This window comes from Silene latifolia, chromosome 2 (assembly GCF_048544455.1).
Source record: "Silene latifolia isolate original U9 population chromosome 2, ASM4854445v1, whole genome shotgun sequence".
Classification (NCBI taxonomy): domain Eukaryota; kingdom Viridiplantae; phylum Streptophyta; class Magnoliopsida; order Caryophyllales; family Caryophyllaceae; genus Silene; species Silene latifolia.
In genome coordinates, this window is record NC_133527.1 from 30,027,338 (window position 1) to 30,049,547 (window position 22,210).

Consider the following 22,210-nt stretch of genomic DNA (forward strand, 5'->3'; position numbering starts at 1 on the left):
CTATCAAGGTGGTTAGGCTCCTCAACCCCCTTGTACTCCTTCGGGTTAAGCCTTGCGATATAGAGGCTGACTTTAGCATGGTCAACCTCCTTCTCCTTACTCTTATCCTTGTCCTCATTCACTCTCTTCAGGGTCTCTGTAAGAGCGTCTTGGTGTTCCAACATCTTAACGATGTCATCCGTAGTCATAAGCTCAGCTCTCGCGTACAAGGCATTTCTCTTGGGCGGCATCTTGAAGCTATAGAAGAAAGGGATAAACATAAACACGCGTACTAAACCTCAAAACACGAACACGCGTTGCCCAGAACCCACTCGATCGAGTATCCAAACCCACTCGATCGAGTAACGGGCTACTCGATCGAGTGCCCCATGTACTCGATCGAGTACCCAAACTCCAGAACCAAACGGACCTTCTGATCTCTAACCCACTCGATCGAGTATCTAGGCTACTCGATCGAGTGATTTTCTACTCGATCGAGTACCCTAGTTACTCGATCGAGTGCCCCAAAACTCGATTCTGGACTCAAAATCGCCAAAACCCTACCCGATCGAGTCAGTCCCACTCGATCAAGTACCCCCAATACGTAAGAGATACCCGCATATTACGTCACATACTAACATGCTAAACTTATAAATCATATTATATCATCATAAACATGTTACGCATCCTTCTACTAACTACGAAATCATTTCATTACGCTATTAAAAGCCACATCGTAAATCATTCAACTTGTTATCACTCATTAACACGTTCAACATATAATCATTCTCTTTCACATGCTCAACCTCCTACTTCAAAGACCAAACAATCAACACACTTCATCACTTTGTTGCACAAATTAAACAATCACACAGACGACTCAACAAACACGTTCCCATGTGACCGGTTCAAAGTTGTAGGGCGACCCCGCGACTTTAGGACGTCTCCCAAGCCTTTGCACTAGCTCCTACAACTTTTACCCCGGGTTCATTTTAATTGACTCCCTATGTTCATTAAGTTCATTGGTTACAGGTTTCAGGATCGTCGCTCTTATACCATTTGTAACACCCCCATACTCCGAGTGCCTTACCAGGACCACTCAGGTATGAAGACATCACCATCTCGGTTGCCCGAGGTATGATAATCAAATAGACAAAACAGAAACAACATTTATTATAAGTAATTTAATGAATAAGTACAATCCTTGAAACCCAAACTTAAAGTACAATACATTATTCCAAACTAATGTTCTCAATGAAATAGAAATAAAAGCTAAACTACAGCGGAAGACTCTATCGTCATGTCGTGGCCATCCCACTATCCCGTATCATCTCTATACCGCTCAATATCTCGCTCACCATCCCGAATGGATCACCGCAGTTTTCAAAACAACACCGGGGTCGATACTAATCACACAATCAAAATAGATAACAACAATAAAACAAACAGACAATCGAATCGCCACACACACACACGCACACCCAACCAACCGTCTCAATCACCGATCGTCCTTTGGACGCCCCGCCGCGATGGGGGACCGCCTGGCCGTTCCCACCTAAGCCCCGCTCATCGTACGAGCGATAACCCCGTCCATTAATGTGCACATCCCCTTTCGTGGCGGGTTCCACGAAGGGCGAAACTAGGGCGTGAGATCACTCCCCAAGTGACCCCACTCAGCCGAGAACGCATCTCGAGAACCATCACAAACACAACCACAATCACAATCACAATTACAATTACAATCATCATATCAATCAACTAACTACAGCACATCACCAATATCCCATTATGGGACTAATACTGAGTAGGAAATCCTACCTGGAAAGCACAACACGCAGACGGTATCTACAGCTGTCTCAAAACGCCTCTTCTATGAATTCTCCTCCTAACATATAACACATAGAGACTACCATTCAAATACTGCTCATAACAACCCCCAAATCCCAAATTAGGGTTTCATCAATCTTAACAAAACAGTATATAAATTATATTAAAAGCTTACCCTCGACGCAAGGAATCCAACGACACAAACTACGATGCAAACCGACCGTCTGAACTCCGGGAATTGTCAAGAACGCGATTAGGAAGAAGACAAGTTGCTTTCTCTCTTAAACAGGTTTTAGGTTTTGTAAAAAGTGATTTAGAACAAAGACGAATTGGTTTAAATACCTTAATCGCGTAATTAACAAAACCCGAGAAAACTCCCCCGTAAAACCGGACACTCGATCGAGTACCCAAGGTACTCGATCGAGTACCTTCTACTCGATCGAGTGCCCCCTGACTACTCGATCGAGTGCCCAACAGGTCAGAAACTATTTTATTCTGCAACATGCCCTTACTCGACAGAGTAAGGGCTACTCGATAGAGTACCCCCAAGACCATAAATACGGAGTATTACACCTATATAATAAAAGCTACACCTGTTTGTGGTTTTAACCTAATTCATATTCATTAAGAGAAACACACAAGAAGAGAATTAGAGAATAAGGAAGGCAGGAGAAGGCAAAAGATTGGAGTTTATCTTCTTGTTGATTTCAAGGAATCTCCTTATCAGATCTAATGACTACTCCACGTAAGTACTCATCTGTAATTATCACTGCAATCAAGATCCTCTAAATTTATGTTTACATGTGGTATCAGAGCAGGATTGTGATTGCAGTTATAGTTCTGATTAATGATTCAATTATGTCTTTTGAATGAAATTAATGTTTAATTAGGATGTTATTATCTTCATTCATGGTTGATTGTTTACTCGTTTGATAATGATTGTTTCCGCTGCTCTAATTGAATTATTTCAATTCTTATGATGCCCTAATTGAATTATTTCAATTCTTATGATGTCCTAATCGAATTATTTCAATTCGTATGATGTTTGTATTTTATTGTTTATGGTTCTTTATCGCACATCTACACTGTTCACCGACAACACTATTCACGAGCGCTGTTCACGCAGAAAGTTAATGTTCATCAGTTTTGAGTGTCGGATTTTGATGTTATAATAATGTTTTTCGAGTGTAAACGGCGTTCTAAACTAGACTGCATAGCAGGGTTAGCGTTTTTAAGCCTAACTCTGACGTCTTCATTGAGTTTCAGGACGTTTTTGGTTAAAAATTATGATTTTTTGTTTTATTCATAATAGTTCTCGATCGTGCTAATGTTTCACTCGATCGAAGCTCTTAAGCATGAATAAGTTCCTTCTCGCATTATAGTTTACGATACCTTATGTTTGATTATGTATGCTCGTGTGATATTTATGTTATTAAGTACATAAGTTAATATAATTATCATATTGTTGTTGTAAGCCTACATATTATTTGTGTAAATATATCATTTGATATCGAATGTAAGAGACTTTCGCATTATGACAAGTTGAAATTCACCACAGTGATTTCATCTCGTACGCGATCAAATCTCATAATGGAATCATATTGAACATTCACATTAGGTTGAGGTTCGCCACAGTGGACTCAAATTATGTAGTGAATTTCCGACTAAGCATCTAATGGGGTAAAGTAGCTTGTTTTAAGGTTTTACCCACAGGTAACCTGACATTAAAGTAAAACACCCATTAAGGAGAGTAAAGTAACTTGTATTAAGGTTTTACCCACAGGTAACCTGACATTAAAGTGAAACACTCATTAAGGAGGGTATACTCTATTATGTAATTAAGCATGTGTAGGTTGTCCACAGATACACTATACTTGCCTGATAAATGTTTATGAGTTACTCATTTAAGTTTCAAGTCTTAGTCATAATTGCTATTGTGTGTTAAACTCAAAGCCTAATGTTTTGAGCATTGTTCATAATGCAGTACCGTTGCAAAGCTCTCTCAATAACTGTGTCCAAGCTGTTCCACAACTTGATGGTACTAATTACTCAGAATGGAAAGAGCATCTCGAGTTCTATTTAGGGATCCTTGAACTCGATCAAGTGCTTAGGTCGGCTCGGTGAAACGACACGATGCGAGTAAAGAAGTACTTGAAGAGTATAACTGGTGGAAGAAATCTGATAGTCTTTGCCTAAAGTTTTTGCGTCTTACCACTGCACCAAACATTAAGTCCTCCATTTCGGAGACAGTGTAACTGACCCAGCAAGTACATGGAAATCATTAAGGAACGCTTTCAGACTACCGATAAAGCGGTAGCTGGAAGGCTTATGTCTGAACTTACCACTGCTAAGTATAATGAGAGTGTAACCACCATCCAGCAGCATGTGTTACACATGACGAATCTGGCAGCTAAGTTGGGAAAACTGGGCATGAAAGTTGAGGATCCGTTCCTCGCCCAGTTTATCATCAACTCTTTGCCTGATAAGTTTGATGCTTTCCATCTTCATTACAACACTGTTAAGGAAATTTGGAGTGTTAATGAATTGACCAATAAACTGGTTCAGGAAGCAGCAAGAATCAAACAGAAAGATGAGGCTGATGCCTCAAGTAAGAGTACTGGCTTATTCCAGGCACATCATGTGCATCATGTAAGCGGGAAATCTAAGGGTAAGTTTGGAAATAGAAAGGACATGAAGTCTGGCCCTTCTGATAAGCTGTCTGGATCTGGCATAAAGAAGGATATTAAGAGGCAGGAAAGTTGTTTTTTCCGTAAAAAACCCGGGCACTTTCGAATGATCGCATAAAGCGTAAGAATTGGTTCGAAAAGAAGGGTAAGCCTTTGGCTTTAGTATGTTTCGAATCAAATTATGTTGAAGTTCCTTCTAATACATGGTGGCTAGATTCAGGCTCTAATGTACATGTTTCGAATTCCTTGCAGGGATTCCTTACGACAAGAACCATAAATCCAAATGAGGCCTCCTTATACATGGGGAATAAAGATAAAGCCTTCGTAGAAGCCGTTAGAAGGTTTAGCTTGGAATTAAGCACTGGATTTAAGTTGAAGTTGGAGGATACCCTTTATGTTCCCTCCTTCGGACGCAATTTAATTTCAATTTCTAAGTTAGATAATGATGGTTTTAAATTAAGTTTTGGACAAGGTTGTTTCAGTATGTTTCGAGGCAATATTTTTGTTGGTTCTGGAATTTTGGAAAACGGATTGTATCGAATTTATTTAGATAAATTGTTTTCAGAATCTCTTTGTGTTTCTCATAATGTTTCCCTGCATAATAATGTTAGTTCGAAACGTGGAAGGTCTAATGAAAGTTCCTCCTTCTTGTGGCATAAACGTTTGGCCCATATTTCAAGAGAAAGAGTGAGCATATTGGTTAAAGACAATATACTACCTTCTCTTGATTTTACGGATTTTGGGACGTGTGTGGAATGCATTAAGGGTAAGCAAACCAAACACACCAAGAAAGGGTCCACAAGAAGCACTGCTCTTTTGGAAATTATACATACAGACATATGTGGTCCATTTGATGTTCCCTCCATGAGCGGAGAGAAATATTTCATCACCTTTATTGATGATTATTCACGTTATTGTTATCTTTACCTTTTGCATGAAAAATCTCAATCATTAAACGCTTTAGAGGTTTACATTAAGGAGGTGGAAAGGCAATTGGGAAAGAAAGTGAAAATCGTAAGGTCAGATAGGGGTGGAGAATATTATGGCAAATATGATGAATTAGGACAACATCCTGGTCCTTTTGCAAAACTCCTTGAAAGTTTGGGTATTGTCCCTCAGTACACAACTCCTGGTTCTCCATGGATGAATGGTGTTGCTGAGAGGCGTAATCGAACCCTATTAGAGACTGTGAGGACAATGATGAGTAATACCAATCTACCCATGAAGTTGTGGATGCATGCCCTTATGACTGCTGTGTATGTTGGAAATCGGGTTCCCAGTAAAGCAGTTTCAAAGACACCATTTGAACTATGGAAAGGATGGAAATCGAGTCTTCAACACTTACATGTATGGGGATGCCCAGCAGAGGCACGCATTTATAATCCACTTGAAAGGAAGCTTGATCCTAGAACCATTAGTGGTTTCTTTATCGGCTATCTAGAAAAGTCCAAAGGGTATAGGTTTTACTGTCCTACACACAAGACAAGAATTGTTGAAACCGGAAATGCCAAATTCCTTGAGAATGGCGAAGTTAGTGGGAGTGATCAGGTAAGGGATGTCGTCTTCAATGAGGTTAGGGTGGCAATTCCAGTTCCTTTGCCTCCAATTTCTATTAATGAAGTTCCACATAATGATAATGTTGACTTAGTCAATATTGTGGAACCCAATGTTGATGATCATCCACTCCCGAATAATAACATCGCCACTGAGGTTGTTGATACAGCACCTGAAATAACATTAAGAAGGTCCACAAGACCTAGAAGGCCAGCTATTTCAGATGACTATGAAGTATATCAATGTGAATTTGACATTAGTGTGGATAATGATCCGGTTACGTTTTCACAAGTTATGAATAGTGAGATTCCGATAAATGGATTAATGCCATGAAAGAAGAGATGGAGTCTATGGCTAAGAATGAGGTCTGGGAGTTGGTCAATTTACCAGTAGGTCATAAGGCTATCGGCTGCAAGTGGGTCTTTAAGACCAAGCGCGACTCCTTAGGTAATATTGAACGACATAAAGCCAGACTGGTAGCTAAAGGCTTTAATCAGAAAGAAGGCATTGATTATAATGAAACCTTCTCTCCAGTTTCTAAGAAGGATTCTTTACGGATCATTTTAGCTTTAGTAGCTCATTTTGACTTAGAGCTACATCAAATGGATGTGAAAACGGCATTCTTGAATGGGAGTTTGGAAGAAGAAGTCTATATGGCTCAGCCTGAAGGCTTCATTATTGATGACAAAGAGGACAAAGTCTGTATATTAAAGAAGTCCATTTATGGGCTTAAGCAAGCTTCTCGGCAATGGTATATTAAGTTCCATAATACCATCACCTCCTTTGGGTTTCAAGAAAACACTGCTGATCAGTGTATATACCTGAAGATCAGTGGGAGTAAGTTTGCATTTTTGGTCTTATATGTCGATGATATACTCATCGCAAGCAGTGATTTGGGACTATTACATCAAACTAAAGATTTCCTATCAAGCAACTTTGAGATGAAAGATATGGGAGAGGCGTCCTATGTGATCGGGGTGGAAATATCTCGAGACAGATCACAAAGAACATTAGGGTTGTCTCAGAAAGCCTATATCATGAAGGTCTTAGAAAGATTTAACATGGTAAAATGTAATCCCAATGATGTTCCTATTCAGAAAGGGGATAAGTTCAGCTTAAGTATGTGTCCTAAGACTGAACTAGAACGAAATGCCATGAAAAACTTTCCTTATGCATCTCTAGTTGGAATCTTAATGTATGCGCAGGTCTGTACAAGACTTGACATAAGTTTTGCAGTGGGTATGTTGGGTCGATATCAGTCCAATCCTGGAATGGGTCATTGGAGTGCGGCTAAGAAAGTTTTAAGGTACTTAAAGGGAACACGGGACAAAATGCTCACTTATAGACATACTGATCAGCTTGAGGTTATTGGATATGCTGACTCAGATTTTGGAGGATGTGTGGACTCAAGGAAAAGCACCTTTGGTTATGTGTTTGCTTTAGCTGGGGGGGGGGGGGGGGGCAATCTCCTGGAAGAGTGCTAAACAGACAATTATTGCCTCATCCACTATAGAAGCTGAATTTGTAGCGTGCTTTGAGGCTACTATTCAAGCTTTATGGTTACGGAACTTTCTTTCAGGGATTAGCATTATGAATTTCATTTGCAAGGCCGCTGAAAATTTCTTTGTGATAATGCCGCAAATTTGTCTTCTTTTCGAAGAATGATAGGTATTCTAAAGGTATAAAACACATGGAAATGAAATACCTATCATTTAAGGAGGAAGTTCGGAAAAACACTGTGTCAATTGAGCACATCATGACTAGTGCCAATATAGCAGATCCTTTAACTAAGGGGTTACCTCCAAAGACATTTTTAAAGCATGCTACTGATATGGGTCTGGAGGATAATCATTAAGGCTTTTCGTTTATGTTTGGATCATGCTAGTGTTTTGTAATGATGACACTTATGTTTTGATTAATCAACTCATGTTTTCTTATGATGATGGTTTCCGAACGATTTTCTGTATCGTATTATTGTTATTGTATACATTATTATTGCACAATTAACAGAATCAGTCATTTTCCTCAAGGACATTATCGGGGATTATGTTTGCTCCTTGTACAGACTGATTATTCTAAATGATTGGTCCGTAGTACATGGAAGGACCACTTCTCTTGTATAGTAGTGTTTCCGCCATGACTCAACCAATTGTTCGGAATGATCAGGGTAATTAAGATAAACCCATTATGTATTCATTTAGTTTTCTGCGTGACTTATGACTCTGTTTGCACGTGACATTATGTTTAGGTCAGTAATATGGTCCAAGTGGGAGAATGTAAGAATTATCATATTAATTCTCTATTATGTGAACCTAATTACTGACGTCAGTCACTCTAATAGATAATAGCTAAATATGATGTTTCGGGTTTTTAGTCGGAGTAATAGACTAAGTGGATTACGGTTAATATTTATAGGCAATTAACATATTAGGCCCACTTATCTAATTATGCCCCTCCTGCCACCTATATAATAAAAGCTATATCTGTTTGTGGTTTTAACCTAATTCATATTCATTAAGAGAAACACACAAGAAGAGAATTAGAGAATAAGGAAGGCAGGAGAAGGCAAAAGATTGGAGTTTATCTTCTTGTTGATTTCAAGGAATCTCCTTATCAGATCTAATGACTACTCCACGTAAGTACTCATCTGTAATTATCACTACAATCAAGATCCTCTAAATTTATGTTTACAGAGCACGCTTAACCATAGAGTTCTTTTGATGTGCTACCGAAATTGAAAGTTAACTTTGTTGATATAATTAGCACTTTGAATCCTTTTAAGTTTATTTTTTTTCTTTTGAAGATTTACCTTTAATACTATTTAATTAAAAAAATGTTACATGATTTACAAATTTTTGCGAGAAAAACATTATTTTGGCCAAAACAGTCAATTTTTCGATGTTTACATCCCAACTATAATTTTGACGTCATTTTTTTTGCTGAAATCAGCAATGTTGTTAAAATCGTGATCCGGATCGTACGATCCTACGATCTAAAATGATCCAAACGTTCTGGATCGTATGTAGGATAGGTGCTCCATGGATCGCATTGGGATCGGTTCAGGATCGTTAGGATCGGTGGGATCGCGATCCTACTACGATTCTAACGATTCTACCAAAAAGGGTGAAAACATGTGAGGACATGCCAATTTTAAGGCTTTATAACATTTTGACAAGGGCCCATTATAAAAACCAATAATGAGTAGCCCAAAATAAAACAAAATTGTAAAAGAAACATCCAGATTTCACACCATTTAAATAAAAAGAAAAAGAAAAAACCACTAAAAGGTAACTTCGTAATTCGTGTAACCATAAAATCCCAATTCTTCAATCTTGAGTGGTGCGTTCTCTAAATTGACCTCCATGAATGTGCAAACTCAAATCTACATGCTTAAATTTAATTTAATTTTTTTTTAAATTGTTTAATTATTTTGATACAATTTTCATTTTTGCTTGTAATTTTCTGGGGTTGCCTTTTTTAATATTCAAACTTTAGTAACTTCGATACAAATTTACAATTTTGATTATACTCCCTCAGCCCCTCCGTAGCAATCGTTTGTTTTTTTTATGCATGTGTTCATGTATAAAGTGTATACATTATGTGTTTGATGTTGATGAAGAAGGACGAAAATGTCCAATCTGGCACCTGGTACTAGTGTTAATGGTGTTAATGGTCCAGGAAATGAATATGAATGATGGAAGCTTTGGATATGATGACTAATGACTATTACTGTAGTATTTTAAGTGGTAGTGTAATTTTAGGAGCCTAATCAGGGACGAAGCACAGTAAGGGCCGGATGGGCCATGGCCCAGGCAGAAATTTTGGGGAAAAATGGTTATACAAAAAAAAATCCTTAATTTACTCTGATTCTTCTAATACTTTCCATATAGTATCACGCACCACATAACAAAGAAAATGGAAGTTAAGGTTGGAAAGACTTAATTAAAATATAATTACCATAGTTAAAATGTGAAAAGTTTAACAAACTTTAAAAAATCAAAGTGATTATTTAAAAAAAATCTTGAGGTCGTGAGTCGGAGAGCCTCCTTTGCCGAATTGTCTCTGATAGAAAATCGAGACCGCAGGATCAATTACAAGAAACTTTTTTTTTTTTTTTCTTTCGTCAATCAGAAGTACTTATTTGATTAATTGCAAATTCATTTTTTTATGACCATAAGCATTACTGTACAATTTTGTAGAAAAAAATAATTTGTGGCTAATGACAAAATGGAAGTTGTAGCTTTGTTTTTCTGCATACGAAATTGGTGTTTGTTTAATTGCTTGGTAGATAATGTGAATTGGAAAAAATGGATTATTGACTTACTGTGTGTAGGTGTTTACTGTTTTCTGGGGACAATGGGGAAAAATTAGGTAGGTGTTTCTTAGTTTGTCTAAAATTATATAGAAGATTAGATGGGATTTAAATTTAACTTTAGTCTTTCACTAGTTTATTTAGGTCCTTTGATTTTTTTAATTAAATAAAGTTATAATATAAAGCGTTCATATAAAATTAATTTTATAGTTGTAAAAGAAAATTTCGGCCCTGGGCAGCATTTGATCCGAGCTTCGTCCCTGAGCCTAATGGCCAACTCTAGCTCTTGAAATATAAAAGTACTTTTTTTTTCTACCACTTTTCTTTATTGGATGCATTGTTGACTATTTATATATAGTAACCATTGAATTTCAAGTATTTGTTGGTGTTATTTTGAATAATATTGACAATCTCTCAAGAGATATGGCCTAAAATAACTTAATTTGACAGTATTTGTAGGATTGTACGATCCTAAGATTCGATCCCACGATTCGATCCTGATATCCTCAATCGATCTAAAGTAGGATCTCGATCCTGACAACATTGGAAATCAGCAAAACCATTTTCTCCAAAAAGTAACCTTAATCCTGTTTTCCTAACATTTTTTTATTTCTTTAGTTTATCAACATTCTTATTTTTATTTCTCTTGTACTCATTTTTTCGTATATTTTTCTATACAAATTCAATAGTATGACCGTCGTACCTGCGATATGAAAAATGTAACCATTTTATTTGTAAAATAATGACCGCTTTTTATAACTAATGGTATTTTTCCTTCAAAGTGGTCACTATTAACCAAAAAGTAGTCACTTTTTACCCAAAAAACACGAAAAAGCCTGTCGTACAACAAAATCGTTTATTTTCCTAAACTGATTTCTTGATATGTTCATTTTATATATACTTCTATCCCTCATTTTAGCTCGGTTTCTATTGTTTATCGTACTTTAATTAGTATATTGTGAGCTAATCTTGTGTTCTAGGTGTATTGTTTGCATTTGTTACCTTTTTGTAGGAATCTAAGCATTTAGAGGCTTTTTCCTATCACATTAGCATACACCAAGTTCACTAAGCTAAGTGGAAACAAGATGGACCAAGCATGACAATGAAAGGTATTTCCAAGCCCAAGCAAGTGTGTGTGAGAAATGCAAAATGATCCTACAAAGAGCCCAATAAGAAGTCCAAAAATTATGTGGAAAATATCAAAGCTTAGGATGCTCGTTTGGATGCTCTTAGGAGGATTTATGAAGCATTAACCGGGTGCATTAATGATCATTTATCGCAAACATTGGATTCCTTCAAGCATTAAACAAGAATTTAAGCCAAAATACCCGGATAACCACGACCCCGATCGGGGCCGCATGCATCTTGCAAGTTTACGTTTCTTTCTCCTCTCCCATAAATAGGAGAGGTATTCCAAGATTTTAGGCATCCAATTTTACGTCTCATTTTCACTTTACAATAGCCTTAAGCTTTATATTTCTCTCATTAGTTTTCTACACCCCCATACTCCAAGTGCCTTACCAGGACCACTTAAGGCATGGAAGTGCTACCATCTCGGTTACCCGAGACAATGATAATCATAAAACAATAAAGAAACGTACTTTAAAAGTAAATATAATTTAATTGATTACATGTCTCAAACAAAACTATTAAAAGAAATACAAAGTACTCAAACGGTCCACTGATAAAACTATCAAAGCTACTAGACATCGTCTGACACAGCGGAAGACTTCTAACTGCCACGTGATGACTCATCCCAGCTATCCCAAGCGCATCAATCATACCTGCTCAATAACTACTCACCACCCCCGAATGGATCACCACAGTTTTTAAAACATTTAAACGGGGTCAGTACTAATCACAAAATTTATATAATCCAACAATACAACAAACAACACAGCTCAATCGTCACAGATATACTCCGAACTCCATCACTAACTCTACAATACTGACTACACACTAAAGTGTGTAGTCCTGCCAGAGTGGCCATCGCAATAGGTCACTCCACGTCGCCAGTGGGGGACCGCAGCCGTTCCCACCTAATCCCTGCTTATCTCCGTCGAGCGATAAACCCAAATCCATTAATGTGCACATCCCTTCTGTGGCGGGTTCCACAGAAGACGAATAATGGGCGTGAAGTCACTCCTGCAAGTGACTCCACTCAGCCAGGGACGCACCCCGAAGAACACGGACAGATACAGACAATCACAACTATTAAACAACAATCAAAACCAACAACCGTCACAATACTCGTATGATAACAATCAACAATCACAAATCACCACGAACCCATTATGGGACTAATACTGAGTAGGGAAACCCTACCTGGAATGCAATACAGTCAGACGATCTCAACAGCTGTTATCAAAAAGCCTCCTCTACGAATCCTCCTCCTAACATAACATCACATATATCACTAACCACATAAAACTAACACAAATCCCCAATTCCCAAAATTAGGGTCTAACAAGACTTAATTAAATATAACAAATTCGGTACGTAGATCTTACCCTCGACGCAAGGATCACAAAGATGTAAAGAAAGATTAATTTCGACTTTCCAAGCTCCGGGATTTGTCAATAATGCGATGAATGCGAAGTACGTAGATTGATTTCTCTTTTAAAAGTAATTAGGTTTGTAAAAGTGTATTATGAAAGTGACGAAAGTGTTTATATATTAATTCGCATTAATAACAAAACCCGACAAATCATCCCCCCGTAAACCGGCTACTCGATCGAGTAATTGACGTACTCGATCGAGTACCAAGGCTACTCGATCGAGTACCCAACAGGTCAGAAACTATTTTAAAACGCAAAACACACTTACTCGACAGAGTAAGGCCCACTCGATAGAGTACCCAGAGACTCATAAAACCGTAGTATTACAGTCTTCCCTCCTTAAAAAGAACTTCGTCCCCGAAGTTCAACCCATACATAAAAACAAACATACTAACTCAGTCAAGACGCAACAAAGCTACTAAGAACTCAAAACAAAACCTCAACTTATAAAACATGAAATCATGAACTCTTAACACCAACTCCACCAACTATTCCTACCTCCACACATCACTCACGATGTCGTATCAACTACATCATAAACTCTCCCGACACTAACTTCATACACTACCAACTACATCATAAACTCTCTGATACCATTTTGTAACACCCCCATACTCCAAGTGCCTTACCAGGACCACTTAAGGCATGGAAGTGCTACCATCTCGGTTACCCGAGGCAATGATAATCATAAGACAATAAAGAAACGTACTTTAAAAGTAAATACAATTTAATTGATTACATGTCTCAAACAAAACTGTTAAAAGAAATACAAAGTACTCAAACGGTCCACTGATAAAACTATCAAAGCTACTAGACATCGTCTGACACAACGGAAGACTTCTAACTGCCACGTGATAACTCATCCCAGCTATCCCATGCGCATCAATCATACCTGCTCAATAACTGCTCACCACCCCCGAATGGATCACCACAGTTTTTAAAACATTTAAACGGGGTCAGTACTAATCACACAATTTATATAATCCAACAATACAACAAACAACACAGCTCAATCGTCACAGATATACTCCGAACTCCATCACTAACTCCACAATACTGACTACACACTAAAGTGTGTAGTCCTGCCAGAGTGGCCATCGCAACAGGTCACTCCACGTCGCCAGTGGGGGACCGCAGCCGTTCCCACCTAATCCCCGCTCATCTCCGTCGAGCGATAAACCCAAATCCATTAATGTGCACATCCCTTCTGTGGCGGGTTCCACAGAAGGCGAATAATGGGCGTGAAGCCACTCCGTCAAGTGACTCCACTTAGCCAGGGACGCGCCCCGAAGAACACAGACAGATACAAACAATCACAACTATTAAACAACAATCAAAACCAACAACCGTCACAATACTCGTATGATAACAATCAACAATCACAAATCACCACCAACCCATTATGGGACTAATACTGAGTAGGGAAACCTTACCTGGATTGCAATACAGTCAGACGATCTCAACAGCTGTTATCAAAAAGCCTCCTCTACGAATCCTTCTCCTAACATAACATCACATATATCACTAACCACACAAAACTAACACAAATCCCCAATTCCCAAAATTAGGGTTTAACAAGACTTAATTAAATATAACAAATTCGGTACGTAGATCTTACCCTCGATGCAAGGATCACAAAGATGTAAAGAAAGATGAATTCCGACCTTCCAAGCTCCGGGATTTGTCAATAATGTGATGAATGCGAAGTACGTAGATTGATTTCTCTTTCGAAAGTAATTAGGTTTGTAAAAGTGTATTATGAAAGTGACGGAAGTGTTTATATATTAATTCGCATTATTAACAAAACCCGACAAATCATCCCCCCGTAAACCGGCTACTCGATCGAGTAACTGACGTACTCGATCGAGTGCCGGCTACTCGATCGAGTACCAAGGCTACTCGATCAAGTACCCAACAGGTCAGAAACTATTTTAAAACGCAAAACACACTTACTCGACAGAGTAAGGCCCACTCGATAGAGTACCCAGAGACTCATAAACCCCTAGTATTACAACAACTTGTTAAGCTTTCCTTAGTTTAATCCTTCAACATTTTGTTCTACAAGTTATTGTTCAAGCATTTCTTATTCAAGTTACTTTGGTTATTTGTTCTTCCATACAAGTTCATCTCTTTAAGGTATTCTTATTTATAGTTTACATTTCTATTTAGCTTATACTTAGTTTATAATTAAGCACTCTAATTAGATTACTTAGTTTAATTTCTTTTACATGTTAAAATATTTAGTTCATATAAATCACTCAATCATGTTTATCATTTCTCTTTTTGTAGTTTACAATTTACACCTTAACATGAGTAGCTAAATCTCTTAGTCTAAGGGCTAGGGGAGCCATGCAAAATCAAGTATAGAACATGATAAAATAGGTTAATAATAATATTGTTTAAATTGCTTCTATCACATGCTTGCACCATAATGTTTAATCTTTGTTTAAGGCCTTATTCAATTGATTAAGTTTGTTCATTCGTTCTATAAGTCGAGAGGCACATAATTGAATTAGACAAAGCATGTATAGTAGAACGACCTAGTCATGGACGAGAGTTTCTCTAGGACCTGGTCTATGGTTGACACTAATATCGTAAGCTGGGTGTCTCTAAGCCTAAGCAATTGACTATGTTATTAGTACCGAATTTATCATGATCGCATATTTACCCTTGCATGTGTGATCCGAACCCCTTAGACTCTCTTTTATCATATAGTTTACATTACAATTTTTATTAATCATCAAACAAACAAACCAAACCAAAAATCGAAGTCGACCTTGATAAAAATCTACCCATAACAATTCACAACGTAATTCCCGTTTCCTTGTGGTTCGACCCCTATTACTACATTTATTTGTGTTTAGGGAATTTATCTTTGCATAGGTACATGACAAGCCTATCAAATTTTGGCGCCGTTGCCGGGGAAACGGTTTTATTGCTTTTTGAATTGTCGATTTTCATCTAGTTTTCCTTTGTCTTGGGGAACACTTGTTCCTTGAGACCGTTACTTATCACTTCTCTAGAAATTGTTGTCTTATGCCCAGGTCCTCTCGTAGTGGTGAATTGCTTTCACCGGATTCCGATCCCGAGAAAACATTTAGGAACAGACGATGTTTTTGGAAGGAAGTGAAAGAAGCCACTTCTCCCATACAAGTTAAAAGTGATAGAAAGTCTTACTTAGAAGATCTAGAGGTTCTTGAAGAGGAGGAGGTTTCTTGTTCATCAACTCCACCACCACCACCACCACCTACTACCAAAAAGATGGTGAAACTTTCCGATCACTCAAAGCCCACCGCGGCCATGCTTCCGGCCGGAATCACAACCACTCAAATCACCGCGCCGAACTTCGAGATCAAACCGGCTTTTATTAACCTTGTGGAGAGGAAGCAATTTGGGGGAAGTCCTTTGGATGATCCCAATTTGCATGTGCAAAACTTTTGTGACTATTTCTCCATGATCCGTCAAACGGGCGTCACCCAAGCCCAAATAAGGGAAATACTTTTCCCTTTCTCTTTGAAGGACAAGGCCAAGCTTTGGATCAATAGCCTTGACCTCACCGCCTTGGGAATCACCAATTGGGAGACTTTGGCTCTAGCCTTCTATCAAAAGTTTTTTCCACCGGAGAAAACTCAAACTTTGAGGAGCCAAATTACCGGATTCCGTCAACAAGCTCTTGAGAGCTTATATGAGGCTTGAGAAAGGTACAAAGAGCTTCAAAGACAATGCCCACATCATGAGCTAGATGATTGGTTTTTAGCAATAACATTCTACAATGGATGTTGTGCTGAGGCCCGAAGGATTCTTGATTCCGCCAACAATGGGCGGTTTGATCAAATTGACACCGACCTTGCTCATGCCACGATCGAATCTATGGCGGTCCATGATGCCCAATATGTCAATTCCCGAGTTGTGCCATCCAAAGGTAAAGAAGAATTCTCCAACAACTCCGTTTTGCTAGCCCAAATTGCCTTGCTCCAACAACAATTGGCGGAAAGGGATGCTAGAGATTCCGTTCAACAAGTCAATGTCATGTCCTTAACAAGCCAAATCGTTGTGTATGAAGGTTGCGGAGGTGCGGGTCATTATGCCGCTCATTGCCAAGCTCCCATTGAAGAGGTAAATGCCTTTCTAGCTTTAAGACAAAATGCACAAAATGCTTATCCACCGGGTACATTCTCAAACACATATAACCCAAATTCAAGATTCCACCCGAATATGTCTTATATAAGCAACAATGTGCTAAATTCTCAACCACAACCCCCACCACAACAAAATGCCTATGTCCCTCAACAACAAAAATATATCCCTCCACTTGGTTATCAAAATCAACAAAGGCCCCCACAAAACAATTTCCAACAAACTCAACCTCCATCACAAAATTCCCAACAAAACAACCAAGAGGGAGGTAAGCTTGAGGGCTTGATAATCCGTATGCAAAAGGAATTGTTGGCTCAAATCCAAAAGAATGAGAAAGCTCAAAATGCCGCAATCAAAATGTTGGAGCAACAAATGGCTCAATTGGCCTCATCTAGCTCTTCAAGGAAATCGGGTCAACTACCCCCTCAAGGTGAGCAACCACATGCTACCCTTAATGCTATCTCCTTAAGAAGTGGTACGAAATATGATAGGTCATCCATGCCCAAAGATGATGAGGAGGTACTTGTTGAGTTGGAGGTCTCTCCAAATGATAAGGAAATTGAAGAAATTCCCAAAAAAGTGGATGACCCACTTGTTATTGTTGAGAAAGTCAAGGAAGTGGAGGATGCTCCTCCAAAGAAAAATGTTGAAGCAAAGATTCCGTAAAAAGTCAAAGTGCCATTTCCTCATAGATTGGCAAAGCATCAAAAGAATTCTCAATTCGGCAAATTCATGGAAGTCGTGAAAAATCTACAGGTAACCGTTCCTTTTACCGAATTAATCACTCAAATTCCATCTTACACTAAGTTCATGAAAGACATTTTAACTAAGAAGAGGACTTTTGATGAGGTTGAAACAATAGCTCTCACCGCCGAGGTGAGTGCTCTTTTGCAAAACAAGTCCCCTCCTAAGTTAAAAGACCCCGGTAGCTTTTCTATTCCTTGCACAATTGGCACCTACCAAATTGATAAAGCTTTATGCGATTTAGGTGCTAGTGTGAGTGTAATACCTTACTCTATTTGTGCTAAGATTAATATGGGAGTCTTAAAATGCACTAGTGTCACATTGCAAATGGCGGACCGTTCTATAAAACGCCCTTTGGGAGTTTTGGAGGATGTTCCCGTTAAGGTTGGTAAGTTTTTCATTCCGGTTGATTTTATTGTTCTTGACATGGCCGAAGATGCCCAAATCCCAATCATTTTGGGAAGACCATTTTTATACACCGCGGGTGCGTTGATTGATGTCAAGAATGGTAAAATTACATTGGAAGTGGGTGACGATAAGGTCACATATAATTTGAATAGTGCCATGAAGAGTCCTATGATAGAAGAGTCTTGTTATTCTATTGACATTTTGGATGTTATTGACATTGTTATAGAAGACTCTACACCTCGATCTTTATCTAAAGATCCCTTGGAGGCACTCTTGCTTTTAGAATCATTTGCAGGTGATGATGAGATTGGAAATGAGGAGATTGATGCTTTGGAGCAAGAATTTGATGGAGAGGAGCTATCATTGGAGGAGAGCTCACACTTTATAGGCTTGGTTGCTACACTTCAAGATGTTGAGGTACAAAAACCCGAGCTTAAGCCCCTTCCTTCCAATTTGAGGTATGCTTTTCTAGATGATGAGGGAATGTGTCCGGTAATCGTTAGTGCTAAATTAGATGAGAGTCAATTGGCTAAATTGCTTCATGTCTTAGGGACTCACAAAAAAGCCATTGGTTATAAACTTGACGATTTAAAAGGCATAAGTCCCGAATTTTGCATGCACCGAATCCATCTTGAGGAAGATCATAAACCATGTGTCCATGGTCAAAGACGACTAAATCCTAATATGCAAGAAGTGGTCAAAAAGGAAGTGCTTAAATTGTTAGATGCGGGAATTATCTTTGCAATTTCCGATTCTAATTGGGTGAGTCCGGTCCAAGTGGTTCCTAAGAAAGGAGGAACCACCATAGTAAAAAATTATAAAAATGAGTTAATTCCAACTAGAATTGTGACGGCTTGGAGAATGTGCATTGACTATAGGAGGCTAAATCTAACCACCAATAAAGACCACTACCCATTACCTTTTATTGACCAAATGTTGGAAAGGTTGGCATGTCACAAATACTTTTGCTACCTAGATGGTTATTCCGGGCTCTTTCAAATACCCATTCACCCGGATAACCAAGAGAAGACCACGTTTACATGTCCCTATGGTACATTTGCCTACCGTAGAATGCCTTTTGGTCTTTGTAATGCACCCGCCACTTTCCAACGTTGCATGATAAGCATTTTTTTCGACTACATTGAGTCTATCATGGAGGTGTTTATGGATGATTTTAGTGTATATGGTTCTTCATTTGATGCTTGTTTGACTAACTTGTCCAAAGTTTTGAAGCGTTGTGAAGAAGTTAATTTGGTGTTGAATTGGGAAAAGTGCCACTTCATGGTAAATAAAGGAGTGGTGCTTGGTCATATTGTTTCGGAAAGAGGAATTGAAGTGGACCGTTCTAAGGTCCAAGTTATTGAACAACTACCCCCACCGGTAAATGTGAAGAGTGTAAGGAGGTTCTTAGGCCATGCGGATTTCTACCGCCGATTTATTAAAGATTTTTCTAAGATTGCCAAACCCCTTACGGAGCTTCTTTTAAAAGATGCTCCCTTTGTGTTTACTAACGATTGTCTTGAGTCTTTTAATAGGATCAAGAAGGCTTTGATTTCCGCACCTATCATCCAATCACCGGATTGGAACTTGCCATTCGAACTCATGTGCGATGCAAGTGACTATATATGCGGTAGGTGCCGTGCTAGGACAAAGAAAGGATAAGGTTCTCCATGCTATCTACTACGCTAGCAAAACCTTGGATGCGGCTCAAATCAATTATGCCACCACAGAGAAAGAGCTACTTGCCATTGTCTATGCCTTAGACAAATTCCGCTCTTACTTGATCGGTTCCAAAGTCATTGTTCATACCGATCATGCCGCATTGAAGCATCTCCTAGCCAAACAAGAAGCTAAGCCTAGGTTGATAAGATGGATCTTGCTCTTGCAAGAATTTGATCTTGAGATTAAAGACAAAAAAAGGGCCGAAAATGTTGTTGCCGATCACCTATCCCATTTGAAGTTCAATGATGGAGGTATTGAGTTACCTATTGATAATTCCTTCGCCGACGATGTTCTAATGATGTTGGAAGCCAATACTCCTTGGTATGCCGACATAGCCAACTACCTAGTTGGAAGAGAGTTGCCACCCAAACTTTCATATCAACAAAGGAAGAAGTTCTTACATGATGCCAAGTTCTTCCTATGGGATGATCCACATTTGTTCAAACATTGCTCCGATGGGCTATTCCGGAGATGTATCCCACAATGGGATGTGAAAGGGGTGCTAGAAGGATGCCATTATTCTCCTTATGGTGGTCATGATGGACCATCCAAGACCGTTGCAAAGGTGTTGCAATCCGGCTTCTATTGGCCAACTATGTTCCAAGATGCCAAAAATTTCGTGATGGCTTGTGATGCTTGCCAAAGGACGGGTTTCATATCAAGAAGACATGAGATGCCTCTAAATGGAATCTTGGAAGTAGAGGCATTCGATGTTTGGGGCATAGATTATCAAGGACTGTTTCCTTCCTCAAAATGGAATCGGTATATTTTGGTTGCCGTTGACTATGTCTCTAAATGGGTAGAGGCAATTGCTACTCCTACCAATGATGCTCGCAACGTGATTAAATTGTTCAAGAAGATCATATTCCCGAGGTTCGGCATTCCAAGAGCAATCATTAGTGATCGTGGTACTCACTTTGGTGAGAAATAACTTGATGCTTTGTTAGAAAAATATGGAGTCTATCATAGAAGAGGCTTGGCTTACCACCCACAAACTAGTGGCCAAGTAGAGGTTTCCAACCGTGAGATCAAGTCCATACTTGAGAAAGTTGTTGCCAAATCACGAAAGGATTGGAGTATGAAGCTCGATGATACCTTATGCGCCTACCGTACCGCGTTTAAGACACCTATTGGTACCTCACCGTATAGGTTGGTCTATGGAAAGGCGTGCCATCTTCCCGTTGAGATGGAACAAAAGGCTTTTTGGGCAATTAAGGAGCTTAACATGGACCTGAAATTGAGTGGAGAGAAGCGGTTGTTGCAACTCAATGAACTCGATGAATTCCGCTTGCAAGCTTATGAGAGCTCCTGTCTCTACAAGGAGAAAACAAAAAGATGGCATGATAAGAAGATCTTGAACAAGGAATTTCAAATCGGTGATAAGGTCTTGCTATTCAATTCCCGATACAAGCTATTTCCGGGAAAGTTACGATCACGGTGGACCGGTCCGTATACCGTCACAAATGTCAACAAGTTCGGTTCTGTTGAAGTGATGACCACCAAGGGCAAAAAATTCAAAGCAAACGGTCATCGTTTGAAGCTCTACCATAAGAATGTGATCGTTGGTGTGATAGAGGAAATGACCGTTCAACTTCTACCAAAGAAAGCTTAAACCGACTAAAGCTTTTTCGTCGTGCGGGGCGTTAAACCAGTGCTTCTTGGGAGGCAACTCAAGCTTTTTATTGATTTTGTTTATTTTCATTTTTAATTTTCTCCTATTCCCCCTCTCACAATGATGCAGGTACATTTGCTGAATATGAACAACCCGGTCCGGATTTTTTTGGTTCGGATTATGTGGTTGAGGCATTGCCAGGAGGCTATGGAGGATATGGAGGTTATAATGGTGGATATGGAGGTTATGGTGGCTATGGTGGGATTAGTAGTTATGGTGATGGTCTTGGTAGTGGCCAAGATATTGGTGAGTATGTCACTCCTCTTCAAGGGGATGACTCAAGTGGAAGTGGCCAACAAGGAGAATCAAGTGGTAGTGGTAAGAAGAAGAAGAAAGGGAAGAAAGGGTTCAATTTTTGGCCCTTTTTTTAGTTGATTGATGAAGAAAATCCCCGAATTCATGCTAGCTTGGAGGGGGCTAGCAAGTTGAGTAAGTTTTTAATTACTTTGCATATTAGTTTAGATCTTGCAACCCATTAAACATAACCTCTAGTCCTTCTTGTTTTGTGCTTTGAGCCATTTTTTATGGTTTGATTGGGTATTATGAATTGTTGGCACATTGAGGACAATGTGATGTTTAGCTTGGGGGGGGGGGGGGGTTGCATTTGCAT

General features: G+C 39.0%; 1 non-coding gene across 1 annotated transcript; it reads right to left on the bottom strand.

The window, feature by feature from the left end:
• Positions 1–16,550: 16,550 nt before the first annotated feature.
• On the bottom strand, positions 16,551–16,657 carry LOC141644722 (small nucleolar RNA R71). The gene has a single exon (XR_012544332.1). It is a non-coding gene; the product is annotated as a small nucleolar RNA R71 (small nucleolar RNA).
• Between the last annotated feature and the right edge of the window lie 5,553 nt (positions 16,658–22,210).